Source organism: Taudactylus pleione, unplaced genomic scaffold (genome assembly GCF_031769625.1).
Source record: "Taudactylus pleione unplaced genomic scaffold, aTauple2 ptg000019l, whole genome shotgun sequence".
NCBI lineage: Eukaryota > Metazoa > Chordata > Amphibia > Anura > Myobatrachidae > Taudactylus > Taudactylus pleione.
The window spans coordinates 11,453,957-11,481,321 of NW_028284421.1; the positions used below are offsets into that span (position 1 = coordinate 11,453,957).

General features: G+C 43.2%; 1 protein-coding gene across 8 annotated transcripts in view; it reads left to right on the top strand.

The window, feature by feature from the left end:
- The window catches only part of TJP1 (tight junction protein 1), a 423,870-nt gene that overhangs the window by 242,503 nt on the left and 154,002 nt on the right, over positions 1-27,365 (top strand). Inside the window, exon 1 of one of the 8 annotated variants that reach the window (XM_088445501.1) lies at positions 5,966-6,039. The exons of 6 other annotated variants lie outside the window; for them this stretch is intronic. The gene's annotated coding sequence lies outside the window, so the exon portion shown is untranslated. Of the gene's footprint in view, positions 1-5,965; positions 6,040-25,246; positions 25,587-27,365 lie in introns of those variants that run through there. One more of the 8 variants, XM_088445476.1, reaches the window with a different exon arrangement.

Below are 27,365 nucleotides of genomic sequence, written 5' to 3' on the forward strand. Positions count from 1 at the left end.
GGGCATTATGGTGTGGCATAATGTGTTAGAAGGGGCATTACTTAGTGTGTCATAATATGTAAGGGACATTACTGTATCATGAAACCACACACCTTAAACGTCATCTTTGGGTGTGTTTGTTTTTTGGGTGGGGGTCTGTGGGGGTTTACAGTTATGCCACTGCATACAAAGATGCATTGGCTGTGTTAATAGCACCCATCTCTGAATCAAGCCATACGTAGCTTGATTTCTTAGTAATTTCTCCCACGCAGGTTTGAATATAAAATGTTTGACCCATCTCCTCAAAGTATTTTTTGTCTGTGTGATTACAGGAAAGTTTGCAGGGAGGCGCATTTTTTTTTTAAATCACAAATTTATAGCTGTCTTTATTTTCAATAAATACTGATCTTGCAATCTGTATCAGGCAATTACTTGCTCACAGTTTTGTGACTAAGGGGCAAATTCAGTTATCCTCGAATTGTTACCGTGTGAGGAAAAGGGTTGTAGCTTTGTACTTTAACGCCGTGGAGCTATTCAATTAGAAGCCCTTTTACTCGCATAGTAAATCTGCAGCTAAAACGCATTAACCCAGAGATTCCGGGATAAGTACCAGGATCTATTGGTTAACGCATATGCAGTGGCTGCGTAAAGGGCATTAAGCCCAACTTAATGCAGATTTTTGTTCAAGCCTCAGGAGGGGAAATTCAGAAATTTGCGTTAAGTGCAGCCTGCCGCTGGCTGTAACTGAATACCCCTGGTGCTGCATTGCGGCTAATCCTCACTTTGAGGTTCATTGACATTGGCACTATAAATTGATTGTATAGCCTACCCTTATTAGTTGAATTGATTTTCATGCTGCCTTGCTGCGTGTTTTTGTTAAGTAGGGGGAGATGTACTAAGCCTTGAAAAGTGATAAAGTGGAGAGTGATAAAGTACCAACCAATCGACTCCTAACTGCCATTTTCAGACACAGCTTGTAAAGTGACAGGAGCTGATTGGTTGGTACTTTATCACTCTCCACTTTATCACTTTTCAAGGCTTAGTACATCTCCCTGTTAGTCCTAGTTGCGAATCGATTGCATCTAGCCAACCTCTGTACAAAAAATATATAAAAAAATTACAATTCAGTTTTTGTTGGTATGAGGTCTTATTGGAGCCACTATCCTGGCACAAAGTTTTTGTTAAATTGCCCCCAAAAATACATTGGTTATCACTTGGTATAGCAGCATGTAAGAGATCAAATTTACCTTGGCAAAACTGCATTGGGTCTTAAATTGACCCCTAAGACCATTCTAGCTAGGTGTGGCTGCATACATAACAACTTGATCTTAAAAAAAACTTTAATATAATTTATAACACTTCATTTCATTTTAAATAGATGGGGCAGAGCAATGTGTTGGGTGCAATGGGTCAAGTCGGATGGTATATGGTTGCAGAGTTCACAAATTACTGCTGGAAATAGCCCATAAAAAGTATGACTAATAGATAAATGATCATTTCAGGGTTCAACATAATTGATTTAAACTTCTCTGACTATGACTATATTTATGTATGCTATATATCATGTGGTAAAGGAATGTGCTAGATTGATTGAGGACAGTTTTACTTTACTTTCATTTTCTTTTAAAGCTTCTCGTGTTATGGGTTCATACATCAAATAAAGTGGTAAGCTGGTGTATTAGTTACTTTATCTGTAGTCCTTGAGCTATGTTCTACTTAAGTTGACCCCAGATTGCTTCGGAGATATACATTACTTTTTTCTTCACTATGATAACTTAAATAAAATGCAGATGTTTGTGACATACTGTACAAATATTACTATGCTATAATCTTTATTATAAAACAAAACTATAATTGATACATAAGATGATGATTTTGGTGTGGAGAATTTTCCATCCTTCCGTATACTAAAGCTGTCTCTCTTCTATTACTTTCTGTAGAGGTGTGATTCTGTGCAGGGTGGTGGGGTTCATGATACAGTCCTGGCAGCAATACCTTGGTTGTTGTTTCTGAGCCCTGTTTTATCCTAGCTGGGGGGAGGGGTGAGAATGGTCTGGGTTCAATGCACTTTACCTCCTCCTGACACAAGAGTCAGAGGGACAGGAAGGGAGGGGACCATCCTGCTGGGAAAAAAAAATCAGCAAAGGAATTTGGGTTAATGAAGCTATTTTTAAAGCCCTACACACTACTAGAACACATGCTACAGTTCCCATGTCTGCACCTACACCTCATTCTATGCCTATAAAAAGTGCCCCTGACAACATTTTCATCCTATTTGCATTGTTTTCCTTGACATACACTGAATTATTGTGATTTATTTTAATTAACTTTTGCACGTAGGGACACTATTTTCCTTCACAGTTTTTGAATTGTGCATTTTTATAAAGTTTTCTAAAGAATTAAAATAAAGAAATGTTAAATATAGTTTTGGACTGGAGCATAATAGAGAGACCAATGTTAGGGGCCCATGTAATAGTGTTAGTGGCGTGCTAAACGCTGACGTCCTGTCCCTCATTATGCAGTGGCTTTGTATCTGCGTACGTAATCGCAGTGCGATCGCAATACTGGCCAGCGCACTGTGATGCAAGTGCAGGCACAGTACGCACCATCGGCCGATCTTCGTACGCAGTTGTGATCCGTGATGAATCAGGCCCATACATTACAGACAGCTATAGGTAAGGTTTTAGGGCCTGATTCAGCAGTGGAAGCAAATGCAATCGCCTACGGATCGCAGTTGCTAGAATATGCTAATGTTTGACAAGCTGCCCCCTGCTGCCTTCTCATATCCGTCCAATGTCGCACTCCTGCGTAAATATCAGTACTATTAATGTACATGAAGCAGTCACACAGAATGTACAGCAGCTCTGACCATCCGCAAACACTGCAGCTCTCCTCACGTGCAAAGAAGTCTCATGCTGTGAATGCAATCGCTATGGCTAATTTATGCACACCCATGAAACAGCGTGGAAACGGTCAGGCACGCCTGCATTTACTTAACCACATGACACTTACTTTGCGAATGGATCTGTGCGTGCGTAATTGCAATGAAAACGCAACACGTGCGCAGTGCGACTTACATGTATGCACAATGTTAAATAATTGCTCAAATTGCATAAACATCGGCATTGTGTCCGCTGCTGAAGCACCCCCTTAGTAACATGATTTACTTTTGTGCAGTTTTATAAAGAATTGCTGTGCAGTCATTTCTATATGCACTATATAAACCAGATAATAAATAAGTATATAGTTAAAATGTTCTTGTTGAGATCGCCTTATGTATATCAGCAAATGACATGGAATGCTAGGCCATGTTGTTCCAATATGTATAGAAATACTATTGATGTGTGGTGAAAACAGGAATGATGTTACCACCATGCATTCACAATCCATAGTAAATCTTTGTACAAATGGACACTAGGGAAATAGCATTTTATGAATTTGGGCCTGCAGTGAGGTGATGAGTAGGGGAACTTATGTGACAAGGGGGGAGTAGAGACATATGCTGTCTCCTCTTATCACATATGCTCCTCCATCATTCTCCATTTTTCCATCCCACAGGTTCCTACCTGTTTGGATATTTGGAGTCATGTGGTCAGAACGTGTGGGAGTGGCTGTGATAAGAGCGTCAGTGACTCTCACTGATTATGTCACTAAGTGATGCTAACTGATTAAATCTCTGTCATCCTTTAGCAGCAGGGTCAGCGGCTGCTCCTTTGTGATGCACTGTGGCACTCTGACCCCTCCTCCATCTCATAGAAAGTCGAGCAATGATTTAATACTCTAGTCCTTCCTCACCCCAAGCAAGCATGACATTAAATCAACAGCATCCAGGTTAAATCAGTAGCCCCCCCAAACTCCAACCAGTCTATTAATAAATTATTAGACCCCACATTTATAGAGATCCCATCAACGTCAAATTTAATTCAATTGATGCCAACAACAACTCTATTTTAAATTAATAGATCCCATCTGGTGCTACAATTGATTAACCCCCCCCACCCCCACTTTCAATAATGTTCCCTACACTACATAAATAGCCAGTAGCCATTAATTCCATTAACGGACCCCGTCAACTCCCACATAACATTAATTACCCTCACTAGATTACATTAATAGCTCAAACTATATTAAATGTATATCTCCCACATTACATTGCATACCAAAAACATGGATTTAGACACATTTACAATATAAAAATATGGCACTGCTTTCAGGTGCAGTTGTTCCACTTGGGTGTGGTATGATATGTCTACAGTCATACTGTCAACATGCACCATCTCGACAACCATCATGTAGACACTGATGAAATTTCGATATGCTAGAATGTCAACATCTGGTCTCTGGTGGTCCAGCGGTGACTTACCTGCTTGCGACATGTGCAGCGGAGTCTCCCGGGTCCCTGTAGTCATGCCTTGAGGAAGACCCACATAAAGGGTGAAACGCAATGGCTGTGACTGTGTGACTCTACCAAGGAGGACACCTGTAAGAAATTTATGCCCACCTCTCCATCCCCTTGAAATATATCCGTAAATCCAGTGGTCAAGGGGTCCCAGTGTTCACCTATCTGGTATGAACTTCTTTTATGTACCCTATTTTGGGTTTTTACTGTTTGTGATTTATCATTTCCTTCTATACTACTTTGCTATTAATAAAATGTATTTATTGAAAAATACAAATGCCTACATACAGTGTTTAGGTAATTTATTAATATATAATTTGTTATTATTATTGTCTGGTCCTCAGTGGCGAAAGGACCAGGGTTCACTTAGGCTGCCTTTTTTACCCGTTGCAACAAAAGTAGTCCAAAACCTATCTTATTTTCCCTGCAGTCATGTGACTGCCAGCTCTGGCAGAGTCATTGTATGGAGTGACACTCTGGTGAGTGCACTGGCCCTATCCCTATCCCTCTAGTGTCTAACCCTCTTATCCTGCAGCCGAACCCTAATCCTGACATTGTTACTGTCGCCCTAATGACTGCATCTCATCCTACTCTTTGGGGTATATTTACTAAAGGTCGATTTTAATCGGTTAAAAATTGATCAACATCGATGTTGTGTTTCTGGGGCTAAATCACACATTTACTAATATTTAAAAAAAACCAAATCAAACATTGTCTGTTTGTATGTGTGTGATTTAGCCCCAGAAATACAACATCGATGTTGATTGATTTTAAATTGATCAAAATTGACCTTTAATAAATACACCCCTTAGCCTCCTGTCCTGGAGAATACACCCTTCTGTTTATCTTGGGTAACTGAGACAATACCAGGAGATACCCCCTTTCATTTCAATCAAAATGTACTCCCTGCACTTCCTAAGTACAGATTATTTCCTCCTTAGTCACCGGTCACCATGGTGTATATCACTACATTGCCTAAATGTATTCATTATTCTGCATATGTTTCTTCTGTTGCTTGTTATGATTTGTATTAGCTATCCCTCTTACTTTATTTGAATCTGCTCACTGCAGTGGTTTGATTTTTTAGAATGAATACATTTTATGGGCTATATGATATAGCTATAAGCAAGATTATGCCGATAAATTTCAGATTTTACAAGATTGAATATAATCATGTAATTATATATTTTCAGGTGTGCTTAAATGATGTTGACATTTTACCATGTAATGTATGTGCTATTCTGTATTGGACATCTAAATGTTGTGAGTGGAATCTCCAAAGCAATATTTTCTGGGAAATAGTTAATGCATTCACTTTTATTGCTATGCTGATGCTTGGGTGGATGCAGCTACAGGTTGAGTTACTTGAAATACAGGTGCATGTGCATGTGGGTGGACTATAACCTGCTTCTCCTAGGCTGTGTGTAACTATCAAATTGCCTGAAGGAAGGAGGTGGAGTAATAAAGCAAAACAAGTTGGTATGTGTCCATTCGGTAAGGTTGATATCATTTCTAGACATCTTGCCTGTCAGTTTCCTCATTGAAGGATTCCTGTACTGCACTGTGGAAGCTGGTGTGTGGAATCTATACTCTGTTACTGGTTAGTTTGGTCTGTCAGTGCAGAGTGAAACTATGCAGTTTCGATGTGAGGCCACGTACTGGTATGTATATCTAGTAAACGTTGTGCGATAAGAGTGACCACTCCTTGCTTTCTACCCTACGTTTACACAACTCGGGCAGATCACACACTGGCACAGTCAATGCTAACACTTCCAGTGTGTGTCACGCTTGGAACATGTAACTACAATATGTGTGGATGCAAGCAGTTTCTTTTTTTTGTTGTATAGCAGATGCAGATTTTTTTTATTTTTACAGTTTACCTAATGTAATAGAAACATAATCAACCTGCTGCTAGTTATACTGTACCTGTTTTATTGCATGGTTCCTTGTGATCACCTACAAAGCGTATATTTTGTAAGGAGCCCAGATCCTTGACAAGAATGTGAAAAATGTGTGCCTTGGCAATGGTTAATGTCATTGGCATCTACAGATTCAAATATAGACTGGTGATAAGGACTGTGGCGCCTGACAAATTCCACTGTGAACCGCATTCGTTTTTTGCTTGGTTATTTTAGGCGTTTTCTTTGCCTGTAATTATCGTGGTTCGTTAATAGTTTTTTGCTCCATGCATATATTTTAGTGTTAAAGAAATAAAAAAAAAATGTATATTTGTTAGAAAAGTAAAATGGGTCTATGCTGAGAGAAATACATAAGCTGTGTATAAGAGCTACTGCACAACTATCCACTATTAAGCTGGGTACACACGGGGCCTGATTCAGAGATGTACACTTACCCGATTGTTTGCGTACATCTCTGATGGTGAGTGATCACATGTTTAGAATGGGTCCTGCGGTTTCGCCCGCAGACCCCCCCTAAGCCGCAGCATGGGTGTTTGGGGGGCAGTGCGGTGAAGTGGCTGGCTACCGTCACCCCCTTTTTCCAGGAGGGACAAGGCCATCCTGGCCTCGCAGCTGCCAGGATCCAGCTGAGCTTCAGCTACAGCAGCCTCGCGAAAGAGGCAACCTCATGATGGTTGTGATGGTCACCCCAGGCTGTGTCTTTGATCGCAGCACTGGGGTCGCAGATGCAGCAAGGAGGTGTCTGTTTCCTATAGACTCCCCCTTTTGACATGGATGGAATGCACAGCCACTTGTTTGTGACTCTGCAATTCCGTCCATCTCTGAAACAGGCCTACTATACAGTACAATGTAACAAACAATGCGTACACACAATTCAATCTTTGCACAGCGGCACAATATATCGTTTCGGGAAATTGTATCCAATTAATCGTTTCACCTGTACACTATGGGTCTTATTCAGAGATGTACGCTAACCCGATGGTTAACGCAAATCTCCGATGGTGGGAGGACCGGGCATGCGCAGGAGGTGTACTGCGCATGTGCAGCCCACCATCTGTGAGTTTGCTCGCAGTGTCTCCCAGCAGCAGTGTTCGGGAGGCAGAGCGGGGGCGTTCCCTGGCAGCGTTCATGGAAACGCGGGCGTGTCGCCTCAGTTTCCTGGAAGGGATGAGGCCAGGGTCTGCGTGGGTGCATGCCTCACAAGCTGCCAGGACCCAGTCAGGCTGCAGTAAGCTTCAGCTACCGCAGCCTGGCTGAAGGGACAATAATCATGACCGATGGTCGCGATTGTTCCTATGGTGACTGCAGGCTGCGACCTCGGTCACAGCGCTGGGATCACGCAGATGCAGCAAGGAGATGTCTGACACCTCCTTTTGCATTTGGATTTTAAATGGATGTCCATCTCTAAATCAAGCCCTATGCAGGGGTGCCGAGAGGGGGGTGTACAAATTACCCGCGCCCAGGCTTGATGGAGGGGCCAGGCGGGGGCCCGGGTCCGGTACCGCTCCCCTTCCTCTTTCATCACAGCAGCCCAGCACACGCTGCTGTGTGCTGGGCTGCACTGGAAGACTGCTCGCGGCTGCTATGAAGCAGCCACAGCAGTCTCCTATGTCAGTGGGGGGAGCGATCAAGCTGATCACGCCCCCCTCTGGTTATGCGACGAGCTGAGGGGGCTCAGAGTGCCCCCCTCGCCAGCGTGCAGCGCCGCAAAACTTTTTTCCCCTGAAAGTGGGCGTGGCCACGTCCCCCACGATTAGGCCATGCCCCCATTTACCCGGGCCCACCGTGGCTCTCAGCGGGCCTGGCCCTATGTGCGGTGGTGTGTACACACACTTCACGATGTGCACCACTTCCTACATCACATCATCCCATCTGACGTGCAGCACATCAGATGGGACGTTATACTGCAGGTGGGTGAGATGTAAAATGTGCAGAGAGATTAAAGCTGGGTACACATTAGACGATGTATTGGATGATTGCCAATTTCTGATGGATCGGATGGACAAATTGTCCACATCGTGAAATGTGTACACTCTATTGCGCGCTCCCACGTCATTCGTTGCATCTTCAGATCGACCGTACATTCAGGCCAATCTGGATTTTCGAGTAATGAAACCATGCTTGTGGATACGGCAAGGGAACGACATATCGGGCAGCCGTACACCAGATCATGTAGTGTGAACGGACCACCCGATATATGTATCGTTAGGTCGCACTGTGCGTCGCTGGGTACACACATCGTCTAGTGCAGTGGTGTGAAACTCGGGACCTCCAGCTGCAGTGGAACTACACATCCCAGCATGCAGTGCCACGATATTGCTATTAGGGCATGCTAAAACTGTGGCAGGGCATGCTGGGTTGTGTAGTCCCACAAAAGCTGAAGGGCCCGAGTTTGACACCACTGGTCTAGTGTATACCCAGCTTTAGATTTGGGAGGGCTGTGTCCAAATATTACAGTGTAAAAATGAATCTGTCCAGCATTTGTAGGTTAATGGAAAAGCAACCAGTATATACTCTGAATGCAAAAATAATAAATGTATTTGCAACATGGTTTGTCCAGGTACACAGTTAGTTGCTTTTTCTGTAGTAGGTGAAAAGGTAGGAAAAATCTATAATAAAAGTTAAATATGTCAGGACACAGTACAGAACCTCTGGTACAACCCTCCCAATGAATTATCACACACTTGCAGGAATTTAAATAGCATAATGTGGCCAATAAACATGTTTTCAGGTGATTTTCTCTAAAAAGCTCAATAATAGGTTAAATTATGTGGGACAGGTATTTCTACTTGGATCTCGGGGTGCTCGCATTCGTGCAATGTATAGGAGTTTCATGAAACAAACTCACTCTTGCAAACTCGCTGCTAACTGAATTGATCCCTAAGAATGGAACAACAACCTGGTTCTCCTGCACAATACCAGTACCAATAGATTGTATCAGCTTCATGCAACACATGGAAAGAAAATTAGTGTACTTGTATACAAATAATATACTTACAGATATATTATAAACAGGTAAAGTTCTGCAAAGATTTTCGAACATTGCACATTTTGGAAAACAGTACAGGTTGAGCAGGGGCGTTTCTAGAGAGGAGAGGGCCAGTGTGCAGTCTCTGACACGGGCCCCCTCCTCTCCGCCCGGCAACGCACTGAGCTGTGCGCGGCCAGCGTCGGAGTTATAGACTATGGGCACTAGAGTGTGCCCAAAGTCTATAATGTATGCACAGGTCACTCGGAAAATAGCCGCAGCGCCCAGTTTCCCTGTACTGCGCATGCGCAAACTATTGGGAATATGGCCCCCGCGGCCATTTTCCAGTCGTTTTACAGCGCCGGACCCCCACGCTGACGTGGGACTCTGGAGAGGTAAGTAATAATATGGGTGTAGGGTGTGCAGTGCGGGGCCCCCCTGGACCCAGGGGCCCGTGTTCCCCGCACACCCTGCACCCATTATAGATACGCCCCTGAGGTTGAGTCTCCCATATCCAAATATTTCAAAATACTTAATTTTTTTAGCATGACTGAGATAGTGAAACCTTTCCTATCTGATGATTCAGTGTACATAAACTTTGTGTAAGGCACAAAATTATTAAAAATATTCTATAAAATTACCATCAGGCTGTGTGTATAAGTTGTATATGAAACATAAACGAATTTCATGTATGTACACAAACTTTGTTTGAGCCACAAATTACAAATATTATATAAAATTACCTGCAGGCTTTGTGTATAAGGTGTCTATAAAACATAAATACAGTCTGTGTTTAGATTTGGGTCCCATTGCCAAGATATTTCATTATGGTATGCAAATTTTCCAAAATACGGAATATTCTGATATCCAAAGTACGTCTGGTCCCAAGCATTTTGGATATGGAAGACTCAACCTATATTATAAAGTGGCCTTTTACCACATCACTCAGGGTCTCATTCAGACCCGCTCGCGAGCGCAGGACGCTCGCAAGCGGGTCGATGGTACCCAAATGCGCATGCGCACGACGGAGGCTGCTCCGTCGTGCGCATGCGCGAGACCCGGCGAGCGACGGGGAAGCCGTCGCTCGGGGTCTCGCACCAAAGGGAGCGTGCTGTCGATGGTGAGTGACAGCACATCCCCTTTGGTGGGCGTGCCGGGGCGTGGTTGCCATGAGAACGCCTACCGTCTGGGTCCGGCCCCACTGACATCACTAGTGATGTCAGTGGGAGTGATTTTGGCTCTGATAGAGCCAAAATCACTCCAGGGCTTGCTGCAGCGAGACCCTAGCGCAGGGTCTCGTCGCAAGCCCAATGGTCGCGATGGTCTTGACCATCGCGACCATCATCATGGACGCCCCCAATGCACAGCTATGCGAGCGTCCAGGAGGACGCACCAAAAAACAAAACAAAAAACGCCCTGATTCAGAGCGTCCGGCTCTGAAACAGGCCCTCTGTGTGGTGGCCATAAGAAGCACATTGCCCAGCTTAAGGTTACTTGTGTATGCTTAGTCTGTGAATATTTTCCTGATTTAAGTTGTCTTTTAAATGTGACCTGTGTTATTAGCATTCTTTTATCCAATATATTTGCCATGGACTAAATAATATTATTGTTATTGTTTTTAACTAAAGGGATTTTTCATTTATTTATTTAATTATAAATTAAATATTTGTGCTGTATTTTATAACTTATTGGCCTCAATCATTTACAGTGTGCTTTATCTGTTTTGATAGACTTTGGCCACTATATGCATATTGTATTATACTTGCTTTGACATTTTTATACTTGTTTTGACATTTATTGCAGTGTGACTCATTTATTATCAGAAGAAGAGCCACCCTTATGAATTCCTGTTCATATTATCACAACAGTTTTGGGGGGTACTTCGAGAAAATACAGAGGAAGGAAATGGTTTTGTAACAGTTCACTTTTTCCAATATGATTTTGCTACATATGGTACTTATTAGTTATATGGGTGCTACTTGAAACGTGGACTCTGCGCCTGATTCACTACCATATGCAACAGCATATGCTATAGCTATTACGCACGCAGTTCAATTGCAATAGTATTGTAATACATTGCGATCGCAATGCCCTCGCAGCACTGCACAAGGACGCCCACATTACTCAGCATACGTACTGCTTAGTAAGACTGCGAAACCATTGGTACAATCGCAGTCTCTCGCACACTTGCACAAGCCCTGACCTTACTCAGAAATAGCTAACTTCACACATGCTATGAGACCTCAGGCTGCGTATGGCATCGCAGTGGCTAATTTATGCACGTACCAGCAACGACATGCAAACACACTGGCACACCTGCGTTTCCCCGACCACCCCCCGTCACCACCCACAAACAGCACTTCATGTCAATCACTCTGCCATGATTCTGCGTAGCCTCCGCGATCGCAGTCCCGATTGCAGTGGCCGGTTTGATCACGCGCACTGTGTACGCATATGCAGTGCAAAATAATCGGCTGATTGTGTGCATAATCGCAGTTGCATACGGTAGTGAATCAGGACATCTGTCCATCTTCCTTCCCATTCTCTATTTTCTCCCATTCAGCACTGTTGCTCCCATTAGGGCGACAGGCAATTGTACCTGGCCAAGGATCCAAGAGGACTTTTACCTTTTATGCAACCCAAACTATGCTGTACTGATTGCTTGTGTTAATCCATTTAATTAACGTATATACCTGTATAAAGATGGCGAGCAGCAATGCAGCTCGTAGGACCTAGGCGGGGGTGGAGGGTACTGGTAAGTGTTAGGACTCGGTTATCTTGAACCATCTCCCTGCTAAATTAAGAAAGCCAAATCCAAGGAATCACAGATGGAAGCAGTGCACATTTCCAGTGGCATTATAAATATATTTATATGTTTTACATGTTTTAGATCTACCATTTATTTTCAGTAGCCTGATGTATTCTTAAGCATCAAACCACAATGACTTGTGTGACCATGCTATTGTTGAAAATGTGTGAAATGCAATTATGAAAACCATACAGAATAAGATAGAGGCACTCATTCAGTTGATTTGTGGCGTTATATAGATTAGGTTATATTTGGTTCATTGACATGGTTTTTAGGTATTTGTTTTTAAAGCATTTATTCACATTTGCTCTTGATAATATATTCTAAAAAAAACAAAAAATGAAAGCAGCACCTGGCATCGCAGACTCTTTTCTTGTGTATGATACTCTACATCTAGAAGGGAAAAGCTGATACGACATTATAGTAAATTTTAGATCAGTCCTGGAGAGCCGGAGGCTATCAATCCTCAGCTTGGTGTAAAAAAGCACTTTTCAGCAAGGCATGGTCATGTGACATTCTTCTCTATGCCTTAATGATAATTACTTTTTACACCCCTGTGTATATGTTGCTTGCAATAAAAAGCATGACCACTATGTTTTGAAATTTAAGGTGTGCTAGTCATATACAGTCAGGTGCATAAATATTGGGACATTGACAGAATTTTCATATTTTGGCCTCTATTCACCACCACAATGGCTTTAATTGAAACAAACAAGATGTGCTTTAACTGCAGACTTTCAGATTTCATTTGGGGGTAATTACATCCAAATCAGGTGACCGGTGTAGGAATTACAACGGTTTCTATATGTGCCTCCCACTTTTTAAGAGGCCAAAAGTAATGGGACAAACTAAACAATCCTAAATCTAATGCTGGGCATACACGGCCAGATAAAATGCCTGTCAGACCGACAGACATTTTATCTGGCCGGCTGCCAGCCGCAGATGTCGCCGGCATACACTGTGAGATATTCGGCAGACATCTGCGCTCCGCCCCCAGGGGAGGAGACATTTCCCTGTTCCTTCCGTAGGAAGGAACACAGGAAATGTCTGTCTGTCGCCCGCGGATGGGCATACACTGCCCGATGCGGCCGACAGTTTACCGGGAAATATCGCATCGAACGGGCATGCTGGACAATCCGGCATGCCCGACCGAGCAATATTTAACCCTCGGTCGCCCCCCCCACATGCTACAATTATCGGGGCAATCCGCCGATATCAGGCGGATCGCCCCGATAATTGTAGCGTGTATGGCCAGCATAACTTTTACTTTTTAATACTTTGTTGCAAATCCTTTGCAGGCAATTACAGCCTGAAGTCTGGAACGCATAGACATCACCAGACGCACGCTTTCATCCCTGGTGATGCTCTGCCAGGCCTCTACTGCAAATGTCTTCAATTCCTGCTTGTTCTTGGGGCATTTTCCCTTCAGTTTTGTCTTCATCAAGTGAAATGCATGCTCAATCAGATTCAGGTCAGGGGATTGACTTGGCCATTGCATAACATTCCACTTTTTAGCCTTAAAAAACTCTTTGGTTGCTTTTGCAGTATGCTTCGGGTCATTGTCCATCTGCACTGTGAAGCCCCGTCCAATGAGTTCTGAAGCATTTGACTGAATATGAGCATATAATATTGCCCGAAACACTTCAGAATTCATTCTGCTGCTTTTGTCAGCAGTCACATCATCAATAAATACAAGGGAACCAGTTCCATTGGCAGCTATACATGCCCACGCCATGACACTCACTACCACCACCATGCTTCACTGATGAGGTGGTATGTTTTGGATCATGAGCAGTTCCTTTCCTTCTCCTTACTCTTCTCTTCCCATCACTCTGGTACAAGTTGATCTTTGTCTCATCTGTCCATAGGATGTTGTTCCAGAACTGTAATGGCTTTTTAAGTTGTTGTTTGGCAAACTCTAATCTGGTCTTCCTGTTTTTGTGGCTCACCAATGGTTTTCATCTTGTGGCAAACCCTCTATATTCACTCTTGTGAAGTCTTCTCTTGATTGTTGACTTTGACACATAATACACCTACCTCCTGGAGAGTGTTCTTGATTTGGCCACCTGTTGTGAAGGGGTTTTTCTTCACCAGGGAAATAATTCTTCTGTCATCCACCACAGTTATTTTCCGTGGTCTTCCGAGTCTTTTGGTGTTGCTGAGCTCTCCGGTGCGTTCTTTCTTTTTAAGAATGTTCCAAACAGTTGATTTGGCCACACCTAATGTTTTTGCTATCTCTCTGATGGGTTTGTTTTGATTTTTCAGCCTAATGATAGCTTGCTTCACTGATTAGTGACAGCTCTTTGGATCTCATATTGAGATTCGACAGCAACTGATTCCAAACGCAAATGTCACACCTAGAATCAACTCCAGACCTTTTACCTGCTTAATTGATAATGAAATAACGAGGGAATAGCCCACACCTGTCCATGAAATAGCTTTTGAGTTGATAGTCCCATTACCTTTGGCCCCTTAAAAAGTGGGAGGCACATATAGAAACCGTTGTAATTCCTACACCATTCACCCAATTTGGATGTAATTACCCTCAAATTAAATCTGAAAGTCTGCAGTTAAAGCACATCTTGTTTGTTTCATTTCAAAGCCATTGTGGTGGTGAATAGAGGCCAAAATCTAAAAAATTCTGTCAATGTCCCAATATTTATGCACCTGACTGTATATAGTAATAGGATTGGGGGGGACTGGTACCATCTACTAGGGTAGACAGTAGTCAGCAGCAGATGAAATCTCACATGTCCAATGTTGCAGGTACAAAGGACCTCAGTCAGTTTTATTAAGCTGAGAAATAAAATAAAACTTCAAAATAAACCCCTTTCCTGTCAGGGATTAACTACATATAAATCTTTCCTGACTGACAACTACAAAAATATTGGAAATTTCAGCAAGTATAGCACATTTGTCCCAAGTAGCAGGTTTTCTCTCAGAGACTCTTCAGTCACTTTCCCCAGGTAGGGAGAGCCTGGTTGTCCAGCCTGACAGATTTTTCACATATTATTATTATTATTATTATTATCATTTATTTATATGGCGCCACAAGTGTTCCGCAGCACCTTACAAAGTACATAAACAAATTGTAGACAAGTGACTTACAGAACAATACAATACACATACTCGCTCAGGTGCAAGTACTAATCAGCCTACTCTTAAGCTAGGTACACACTATGCGATTTTTTTATCATACCGATAATTGGGACGATTATTCTGCAAAATCACAGTCACAATATCTGTGCTATAGACTATACAATTTAAATGAAATACCTTGCAAATTTCACAGTAAATTTTCATATGTACGCCCACAAGAATGATGAGGTAATCAGCAAAAAGCATAGGAAATATAGGCAGATTATAGAGAATGCTCGATATCAGGAAATTGAGGCTGAGATTCTCGGTCTTGACCGACAGATCAGATAATCAAAGGAATGAGTTTGTGGATGTTTTCTAACCATTTTATTGGTGAATAACTGAAATGATCATTCATACACACTTTACAATAAATGAGGCCGATCACCCGATTATTGGCAAATCGGCCCAATAATTGTGTAGTGTTTAGGCTAAATGGACCTATGGATGGAGCCCATCCTTACTCTCCATACAAAACCCCAGGAATGATTAACATGCTCTTAGCAAAGCCCAAAAGCTCAGAGCAAGCCGTTTACACAACAACTAACATCTTCCTGGGGATTTTAAAACAGGTCAGAAACCTGGGACAAATATATCTGCCCTCAAACTCTATTCCAGTGTGCATTCTCCTTCTCTCTCTCTCTCTCAGCCACATAATCTGTGTTATGTGTCCTGAATTAAAGGGATGATATATAAAATACTATATATTGCACACTGCCATATGTTCCCTTTAGAATATAAGGTTCACCAACATTTAAAGTATACCTGACTGCTTTTCATAGTAAGATACTCAGCTTACAATCACTTTCTAATTGCAGTAACCAGGATTAAACATGTTAATTTGAGAAAAAAAGACAAAAAAAAACTTTAACTGCAGATAAGTATCTTAGCCCTAGTGATTACTTTTACAAAACTGTATGAAAAGCAGAAGTAAAGCATTATCTTAATGAAAACCAATCAGGTTGGCAGGTCTGGTTAAAGTTTTGCGATAAATTGCTATATACCATAAAGAGCATAATGATTGCAACAGTGCAGTTATGACTATAATAGTTGTTATTATTTACCGTATTTTTTTTTACATAATAAATAGTAATTTACTAAGATTGACTAGTATTGCAGGTTGTATGGCTTATGCTAAAACGAATGACATGTTATAGTTTCTATTATAGAATTATTATATTATATGCAATTATCTGAGTACTTTGTTTGCAAGATTTTGACATTGTGTGCGACAGAAACCCTATAGTCATTTCCTATGTCACTCAGCATAGGTGTAGCACTAAAGATAATAAAACCAAATCAGTTGCAATTAAGTAGGGAGATACTCCTAAGACATGTCATTACAAGTGTACATTTACGCAAGATTGTTGGCGTTCTGACATCGTCTTTAGTTTAATTCATGAATTCATTAAAAAAAAGAAAATGATGAGGTATTTTACAGCAACTCTTGTGCTTGATACCTCATACTGCCATTCTTAGTGACTATGCCTCATTTATCAACGAGTTTATCACTCAAAACTAGTGATACATTTTCACTTTTTGGGCTCTATTTACTACAATCCGCATTGGTAATGCAGATTGTAGTGTGATATTACCGAGTAAATTCGCATTGCGAATTCAGGCAATATCACAGGGATTTACTACAAATCCCTTGCAGGGACAGAGCTTGCGATAAAGCTCTGTCCCTGGTAATCCCCTTCGGAGCCTTATCACGGTATTTTCGCAAAAAATACCGTGATTAAGTGCCCGTGCATAAGCCGACCGGTCCACGCTGCTACCCCCCCGGGGCTAAGCCCCGCCCCCAGCAATCGCGGACCCCGCGCGACCCCCCCTCACCCTTACTTACACTTACCTGCATGCTCCAGGCCTCCGGTGATGTTCTCCTCCGGTCAGGTGATCTCCCAAACTGCACTGGGACCCGATCACCTGATGACCGGGCAGCAGTGCACTGTGGGAGACCAGCTGACCGGAGGGGAGTCATCACCGGAGGCCTGATCACCGGTCCCTTGAGTCAGGTAAGTAATTTTTTTTTTTACTATTTTTTTTACAGTAATCAGCTTGCGGTCCGCCGGAGAATAGATGCCGGGTGCATGTGCCCGGTATCTATTCTCACTGTCTGCAGCGCTTGGGGGCTGCCCGGCATGTCCGTAAGTGGCGGGCATGCCCCAAAGTATGACGAAAAGGGGATGTGTCTTATAGATACGCCCCTTTTCATGGCCACGCCCCCTTTTCGGGCCTACGGCGCACGCACAAAGTTGCCCTCTCTAGCTCCGGCGCCCTGTCTGCCGCCGGAGCTAGAGTGAACACTAATTGCGCCTGGCGAAACTAGCGAAAAGTACAGCACATTTTTGGGAAATCAGCCTGTACCTCATAAAAAGCCTGACTGACACTAGAAATCAATATACAAGAGTATTAATAGCCCTAATTGAGTCAAATGGCTGTTATATGCATCTTTGCATAAGTGTAGAAAAATTATAAAAAGCTGGGTTTTTTTTCAAAAAAATAATAGTTTTAGTTAAATTGGGAGTACATTAAAATAGGTACTAGTAAATTTTTGTGTCTATAAAGTGTAGTTTAAAAAAAATGTAAAAATACACCTGCTGCAGCCACCTGCAATCCTAAAAACACCTGTCCCATCCAAACAGCCCCCCAAAACACCTGACCCAGTACTTTAAATCCATTATCCAACACTTTTTACATTTTCACCCCAAAAATGACATGTCATTATTATGGTGCATACACACGGTTAGATCTGTCAGATGAACGATTGAACGATTTTTACCAACGATTTTAACAATTTTACACACGATTTGAACAATTTCAGACAGTATTAAAATTAATGAAATTGTCCAAATATGACTGCAAACACATCAGATGTCAGATATCGTTATCTGACATCAGATATGAACGTTTGAACGATTTTTAAAATCGTTATCGTTCAGATCTGACAGAAAATCTGACCGTGTGTATGCACCATTAGGGGGACTTAAGCCAATTTAATAGGTTTTTTTGCCTAATTAGTCATTAGGGGGGTGTCCAAAGGGTTCTAAACCAAGTCCCCACATTTTTAGCCAAAAATAGGGATTTTGCACAATTTATCACCTGCTCTGGAGATGGGAAAAACTTTTCGCTGGTTTCTGTCTATGGAGTTTTCGCAAAAGCGAACACTCTGGCAATTGGATAGAGCGATACGCACTTATGCGCAAAAAGTTCCCACCTGCAAAGGCTTTTCATCAAACGCAATGTGGCTGGAGTAGACCTAAGTGAAGACTGTTTTTCTCATGGACAACTTTACATGGCCCTTTTGCGTGTCACACCAAAACTAAGGGCCTGATTCAGACCCGCTCGCTAGATGCGGCCGCTCGGTCCCAGTGTATGTCAATTTTGCAAAGTGACATCAAGGCAGCCGCTCGCTTGGCAAGGCATAAGCACGCCCACTATGTCTTGGCGAGCGATCACTTTGTTTTTACAGATGCTCACCAGCCTGTCTTTAGCCGCCCACTAGCGTACGTTATCTCCAGGAAGTATATACAACCATCGGTATATCGGGTTCCATCGGATCTGACCATAGCGCTTGCGGTTGACTGTACCCTACCGCAAGCACTGTGATCACTTAAGTGTATTATTCAACCAGGTGACGTGTACTATGATGCTGCCTGTTAATTATGCATGCCCCAGAAATGGCGTGAAAACACTCTGGCACGCCTGCGTCCGAAACTCCACTCCCCCGTTACCACTGGCCTGCCCCTGTTACCACCCACAAATGGCCTCTCCTGTCACTCATTCCACTGGGCTGTCTTTGCAGGGTGAACGAGCACATTCCGATCGCTCGTACTAGTTTGCACATGCGCACTGCGAACTACACGCATGTGCACATTAGCGAACATCGTCTGCAACGAGCGTCCGCTTGCTAGCGAGCGGGTCTGAATCAGGCCCTAAATCTTTTCGTGTTGATGTCAGGAGAAAAAACATCTAATGTCGTTTACAAGGCAATGTTGTAAGACCTCGGTTAAAAAAAGACTATTGGCGTAAATTCAAAATTGCTCCCATACAAAGCCGGTATTAGTACTGATGTACTAATACATCAGTACTACTAAGTCTACTTGCAGGTTTTCCTGTTGGCAGATATTGTGGCGATTACATTTTTGTTATCAGGCGCCTTAACTAATGGGCGTCCGATGGAGCAATTCAATTGTTGCTCTGTCTGGGCTCTCCATAGCCGCAGACAGACACATTTCTGATCGCAGGTGGCAAGCAGAAATGTGTGGGCGCCCAAAGCATTACTTTAGACGGGTTTAGCAGTTTTGCGCTGCTGCTCTGTTGGGTGCCCATTAGATAAGACGCCCGCTAAAAAATTGAATTGCCCCCATTGTTTCATAATAATAAACACAATTTTTCACAGTTTGATCAAGTGTTTGTCCCCTATTTTTATTGTTCTCATTATGTCTTATCACTGTGCGTTTAATACAATTAAAATAAATAAAATTATCTCTACAGGTTAAGTGGGGTGTATTAGCAAATTACAATCTATTTTTCTGTTGTAGCACCACTTGTAAGGATTACTGTGGCCATGTATTTATCTAGGCACTTTAACATTTATTTATGATTGATTATGCAGTAGGGTAGGAATTTGGTTTTAACATTGTCCTGTATGAGTGGTAATTTTCAGAACAAACTAATTTGCTCTCACGTGGCCTTATCTGTAATCTGTGTGGCCACACTGGACAGTGATCCAGTTGCTCAGAGCTTGGGTTGCTATTGTGAATTATGGGGTAACCAGTATTTGATAGACTTCTCCAAGCTGCTAATGTCAGTAGTGGACTTCCTGCTCTATTAGAGCAGGAAGTCCACTTGGCCTTGCGGAAGCCGAGACCCTACTGTAGAGTCTCGTCGCAAGGCTGAAGGTCACGATTATCGCAATGGTCTCCTGGCCGCTCGCACAAGCTGTTCGTGGTTTCCCACAGCTTTGCGAGCGGCCGCAGGAAAAAAAAACCCGCCCACAATCCCTGCGAGCGCCCAGCGGAAGTGACCGGGTCTCAATCAGACCCTAAATCACCTGTGTTGAAGTATGGCTATCCTTAAAACCTGGGCTGTTAGTGTGTCTTGAGGACTGTGGTTGGGAACCCCTGGCATATAGAGGCATAGGGGTATATTTACTAAGGTGCAGGTTTTTAGAAGTGGTTTTGTTGCCCATAGCAACCAATCAGATTCTACTTAACATTTATCTAGCACCTTCTAGAAGGTAATAGCTAGAATCTGATTGGTTGCTATGGGCAACAAAACCACTTCTAAAAACCCGCACCTTAGTAAATATACCCCATAGATCTTCCCCAAATATTGTGTTGGAAGGTGGTAAAAAAAACTTTTGCAACTCCCACTTAACTATCATCAGGATGAACAATGCAGGTTACAAATAGTTGTTTATAAGCTGGACTGTAACAAATAACTTAAAAACCAATGATATTTATGTCTTGTATTCCCAGTTGTGGCTTTCCTGCTATGAATCTGAATAGATGCATCTCTGTAATGTGACATTGCTTACATCTGGAGCCTAAAGCATGTTTGCTTTCCTGCACAATGTTTGCTTAGTCAATGGTATCATACCTTGAATCATTTCCAGATTACATAGCAACCAAAGCCTTACTTAACTGTCTTTACCTGGAACCATAACTGTCTTTACCTGGAACCATTCTATTCCTTTTGCTGCGTACCCAGCCTGGGGAATCATACCCACCAGTATTGTTCAACATGCTTTAATAGTGTTATAGTTCTGATGAAATGTATGCAACCGGGTGTGACACTTGAAAACAATGGGTCTGATTCAGCGAGGAACGCAAGTGAGAGAACGCACTCACTCTGGCGATGTTTTCGCAATGAGCCAGTGCGATCGGGTAAGGATACACAGACTACACACACTGTGTACGCAGACCCTTCTGGTATTGATTGACAGGAAGTGCCGTTTGTGGGTGGTGACGGGGGGTGGTCGGGCGACCACAGGCGTGCTGTGTGTTGGGCTTCTTATGAATGTGACGTGTTCCATTTCAGCATGCTTGTCACATTTCAAACCATCTGAAAACTATACAATCATCTTCAAAATACATGTTAAAACACATATCAAACCCACATCAAAATTATTTCACACAAGCTTTCAGTAGCATTAAAAATGCCCATAAAACTCCATTGGCCGGGGTATGTAGCCAAGTTGGGTACGGGTTGCCGGTGCTCAGGATCCCGGCAGTTAGAATCCCAACAGGTTTAGGATACCGGCACCTGCTCGTAAGTACCCTACCCCCACCCCTAAACCTAACCCTCCGCCCGGCAGCCTAACCCTCCCCCTAACCCCAGCACTGATCGTCGGGATGTCAGCACTGAGATTCTAGCTGGTGTCGGGATTTCGGCGCTGGCATCCCGACAGCCGAGATACTAACTACATCCCATGTAGCCTTAAGCTGCATATACATGTAAAGATTTTCTGTCCAACCATCCAACTAGCTGATTGGTTGGAATGAAAATCTGGTAAAGTATGAAAGCAAATGACAATCAGTAATTTGCTCCCAAACGCCAGAAAATGCACAAAAACTGTTTGAACAATTTATTTAGATCAAACATTTAATAAACTTGTCTGACGACCATTTTCATCTGTTTCCTGGCATTTAGGAGCAAATTGCTGATCATCAGTTACTCCCATACGTTACCAGATTTTCATTACAACCAATCAACTAGTTGGATGGTTGGACAGAAAATCTTTACGTGTGTATGCAGCTTCACTCCTCCAAGTCTTTATCTTACAGTTATCTGCTCAAAACTCCTGCTATGCAACCTTCCATCCAGAGGTGTATGGTGGAGCCATGGCGGCCAGAGCAAACACATATATATATATATATATATATATATATATAAAATTGGGAGTCACCCAGAACCCTGAATAAGAGAGTGGTGGAGCCCTGCATGCCACCACATAGCAGTCAGACCTCCTCACTTGCCTCCAGATGTCACTCAGACCACACCATCTGCTTCCACATACCACAAGACTTGCTACTCTGATGCATCCATCTGCTACCACACCCCACATGCCGCTTATACCTCCTGACATGTCTCCATATGCTAGCCTATGATACATGCCAGTCTGACAACCCATGTTGGGGCGTAACTAGAACTTTTTGGGCCCCATAGCAAAATTTTGAAGGGCCCCCAATTTTTCGAGATATACACCTCTCTCTGCAGTGCTGCACCTCATCAGTGGCAGAACTCCTTGATTATTGATCTTTTGAGTAACCCTATGGTCGTACAGAATGGCCGTGTCTACTGAAAAGCAGTCTGTGACGCGCCCCGACACACCTGTGCTTTCTGCTGCCAGTCCCTGCTACCTCCCACAAACGCTCATACTGCGAGGAAAAAGTCACTTTGAGTAACTACAATAATGTACTTTGATGCATGCTCAGTGCGACTTAGATGCATGCGCAGTTTACAGATAATCATAGAATACTTCTCTGAATCAGGCCCAATGATAACAGTTTTGTTGCACACTTTGCCTTGCATTGGTGTTTAAAACTGCTCTGCTTTGTCCAGCTTGCCCCTTGACAACATCAACACTGTACACTGTAGGAACCTGTGGTAACAACAATTATTGAGGGAGATACAAATCTCTGTGATGGTCGTGAAATGCTTCCTGGAATGGTTGAGAGAATGCACGACCAGTAGCTTTGCTAAATTTCCCTCTCATCTCATTGAGGTGCACAGAAAAAAATAGCAATGTTTGGCTAACGAAATATATGGAGAAAATGTAATCTTCCAAAATGAAGTCTGAAAATGTAACAATTTGACATTTAAGAAAGATAGTGTTCATTCTAGCACCCTGCACCTGTCACAACCTGTGCAGTTCCTCTTTCCTGCCTGGGGTGTGACTCTCTGCCCTGGTACTTCTAGAACACTCTGGTCTGTATCTCAGCATTTTGTTGCACCAGAGCAAAGAGCAACACCCCAGACAGGAAAGAGAATGAGATTTCACCTATCAGAATGCTTGCCGCTGCCAGATCAGCACCTGTATAATCCTTTGAATGACTACTCATGCTTTACTCTATTCCATGGACAGTCATTCACAACACATGCTTATGGGGTCTTGATAATGTTATTTGCAGAATTAAGTAATTTCCCAGATAAACTATCAGGACTTAACAGCGCCCTGTGCCACCCCGTCTCCTTTGCACATGACGTCATGAGCAACGCTCAAAGATGGGTGAGGCCGTCAGCATCCGGAAGTGCAGCAGTGCCCAGAGCGTCTTCAAGATGTCCCAGGGAGCTGTACACACGGCAAGGGTGCCTGTCTATAGCGTCCAAAAGATGCTACAGGCGGTACTGCGGCAGCGTTATTGGCTGCAGGGTGCTGTTCCAGGTACCTTGCCAGCTAGGAGCAAGCGTTGGGGTTCAACTACGGTGCCGCCCACAGAGCTCTGCACTCTGTAAAGCAAGACTGCTAGTTGATCACACTTGTTAACATTTCAACATTTGGCTGTGCACATTCAGGCAGTAGATTAACCTGCTGAGATCACAACTCTGGTGTATCCACTGATCAGTGAGATGCTCTGGAAAATGGACCTTTGCTACTGTCTGCTGCTTCCGAGTGTTTGGTATCTCTGGGCCTCATTCTGAGCCGCACACAGAATCGCACGCAGCAGCGTCTATTTGTGGTCACCCATCTGCAACTTTATGCAAATGACTCTACAAACTCCTTCCCATGCGTACATGTGTGCGGCCGAATGTGCAAGGTCTGAGATGCTCAACACACTGTAATACCGATGGGTGAGTTCTTATATGCCACCATCGGTCCCACCAAAACATGCCCGTTGCATGCGTGATTTGCAAGCGATTGCATGATAACGACGTCGTTATCTTGCAGTCGCTTGGTTAAATCGCTAAGTGGAAACCCCCCTTTTAGGGGTCTATTTACTAAGCAGTGTTAGGAGACAGAGGGCCTGATTCAGAGCCGGACGCTATTTGCGCTCGCTCGTTCAGAAAAAGGGGCCGGCTATTTAAATTGAGCGCTCGCTCTTTGCGGTCTGATGACGCCTCTATGTCTGAGCGAGCGAACGAAACATGTGCTCGCTATTTTGTAAAGACACCCCCTGGCCGCTCGCATCATACGTCATCTCCGCTATTTATTTGATTAATCGAGTGCATCGAAAGGCGTCTGAACTGCTCGCAGTGCTTGTGGTTGGATTTTCCTACCGCAATCATGCGAACAGTTCAGTTTAAGAAACAACCAAGTGACGTGGTCGATGACGCTGCTTTGTTAATTATGCACACCCTTAAAACGCCCGTTTTGACCATTTGGCACGCCTGCGTTCGGATCTCCACTCCCCGTTTTCAAGCACCTTCCCCTGTTACCACCCACAAACGCCTCATCCTGTCACTGAAATTAGCAGGCACTCGCTATTTTGCGAACACACGTTTTCCGACCGCATTGACTGGTTGGCGCATACGCAGATGTGCGAACATCGCTCGGAGCGAACGAGCGGCCGCTTACGAGCGGCTCTGAATCAGGCCGAGTGAAAAGTGATAAGGTGCCAGCCAATCAGCTCCCAACTGTCATTTTTCAAACACAGCCTGTGAGATGACAGTTAGGAGCTGATTGGCTGGCACCTTATCACTTTCTTATCACTTTTCACTCTGCCTCCTAACACTGCTTAGTAAATAGACCCCATTATGTCCCACAAGAGATATTTTTTTCCAATAGCTCTGAATAATCATTCCTTATTGTCATCGTGTGTGGTGATAATAATTTATACTTTTTGAAGCCATACTGCAGATAACAATAAGTAGCCCCCTAAATATTATAGCAAGCACGTGTCTGTTTTGCATCTGTATGGAGCATTCTTGTTTCCTGGCATAATAATAATAATAACACAGCATGTGTCTGATAGCAACATACTATACACTCACACACAAACTACGGAGGACGACACTTGGCTTCCCAGAGGTCTGCGGCTCCCTCCGCCCTACCCACGTGTGGGGGAGGGAAGCGAGGAAGGGGAGGACCGGGAGCGGGCAGGGGGAAGGGCTGCGGTCGGACCCAGAGCTGTCGGGACGTAGTGTAATGTGAGCACGGGCGCTCGGTGATACAGAACAGACGGATCTGCGGGGATCTAAGCGGGGCAGGAGGTGTGAGAGACGCCCAGGGAGTTCCCGTACAGTGTAGGGCAGCATCCGGATCCCGGGAAAGTGGCCCGGGTGCAGGACGGTCCCTCGGCTCCGGGACTGCCGGGAGGTATGCAGCAGGACTCTGTTGATCTCCTCCTCAGCTCGGACTCTGCAGCTCCCCGGTGTGCGGCCGTGGCCGCAGCTTGCTGAGGACAGCAGGATCTCCTCCCCTCCCAGGTAAGGGTCACAGGAATAAGATCCCTACATTGCCTGTGTCCGGTCCTGGTCCATATGCATGTGTCATTGGCCGTGCATACACTCCGTAATGTTGGCCGGGTGTCATGCAGCTGTGTTGCTAGCAGGATATAAGTAAGGGTATAACAAACCTACAGTCCTCCTAACACCATGCCAATGGCACTTGTGTGCTTTATTATCTTAAGTATCTTTCAGTCAAGTTTTAGTACGTATGTAATCATAGTAGTATTTAAGGCACCTTACAATTTAATAGTGGCTGATGTATAATTGTCAATGTCTTTTCCAAAGGTGCTCGTGCAAGAATGTGTTTTTTTTATATTTAATAAGTGTTTTATATTTTGATGTGCTTGCTTTTTGATGGTGACCGTGTGGCTGGCCTGTCCTTTGGGGTGACAGAAAGCACCTACACTATCCTCTGACTAACTTACATTAGAATAGACATCACTTCTGGCCCTGTAACACGCTAAACAATAAGTATTCCATGTAACAAGAGGCGCCAAATAGTTTCCAAAATACATTAAATTACAGGAAAGTGCCCAAGTACAGGTTCTCAATTTGGTATACCTGCGCTTTCAGCTATATCATTGCTTGTTCCCTGAACCATTCATTACATCATAAATATGTCAAGCATTGTTTTCAGGTTAAGAGAACCAATTTTTGTACGATTCCAATCTATTAAACTATCTATAAAAATGCTAACTTGAAATATATTTTAAATGGCTTGTCTCTGAAATTTGCAATTCATTTAATTGGTAAGGACCTATTCCCTAATTGTATTTTGTTTTGTATTTTGGGTAATATGAATTAAAATTTAAAATAATGATGTAGAAATCTGTCTTGAGAAGCTCAACTTTAAAACCCTGGTATAGCATAAGAATAGATTCTATGGTTGAATATGTTCTGGGGGTCCACATGGAATGTGCCCGACACTATACAAATGCAGGAACCCCCTCTTCTTGTCCTGTGCCAGAGCACCCTCTAAAGCTGACATCATTCATGTTGGTTACATTTGGACATTTTTCGTCTGGCCTGGCACCATTGCTTGTTTGGCTCTTAATATTTAATACTGACTTTTGATGGGTCCGGTTAAATAATTCTAGAGTCGCCTACATAACCTCCAAAAGCTATCCTACCCAATTACATCCCCTCTATACAGTCCACACACAACTTTACATACTTTCTCCTCCTTCACTTTCACATCCTCCTGACCCTTTGTCAACATTCCTGTATGACTAGATCATACAGCCCACCAAGAAGCTCTGCAATCTGGTTGGACCATTATGCAATAGGTAGCACCTATCTTTGTGTATCGATGCCTATTTCCATATATAAGCTTGCGAGCCAGGGCCCTTATACCTCTGTCTGTCTGTTACTACCCAGTATTGTTTTATAACTGTTTGTTCCCAATTGTAAAGTGCAACGCAATATGCTGGCACTATATAAGTAACTGTAAATCATAATAATAATAATAATAATCCAGTGGATAGGAATAGTTAAGTTTCGGAAACTGCATACTTCCATGAACATTGGATTCTACGGAGTAGGATGAACTGTTTGCAGTACTTTAAATAGTTCCTAATTCCTATGCAGCAGGGAGTCAGCCATTTTGTGGGCTGAGACAATATTTATGATAATGCAGCTTATCAATTCATTAAGAACTTGTGACTTTATTGAAGCGTTATTAACTAAGTGGTGGTTTCACTAGTTGATAGGCAAAATAGTCCCTGCACAGCATCTAGATTTTTGAACATGAAAATTAAT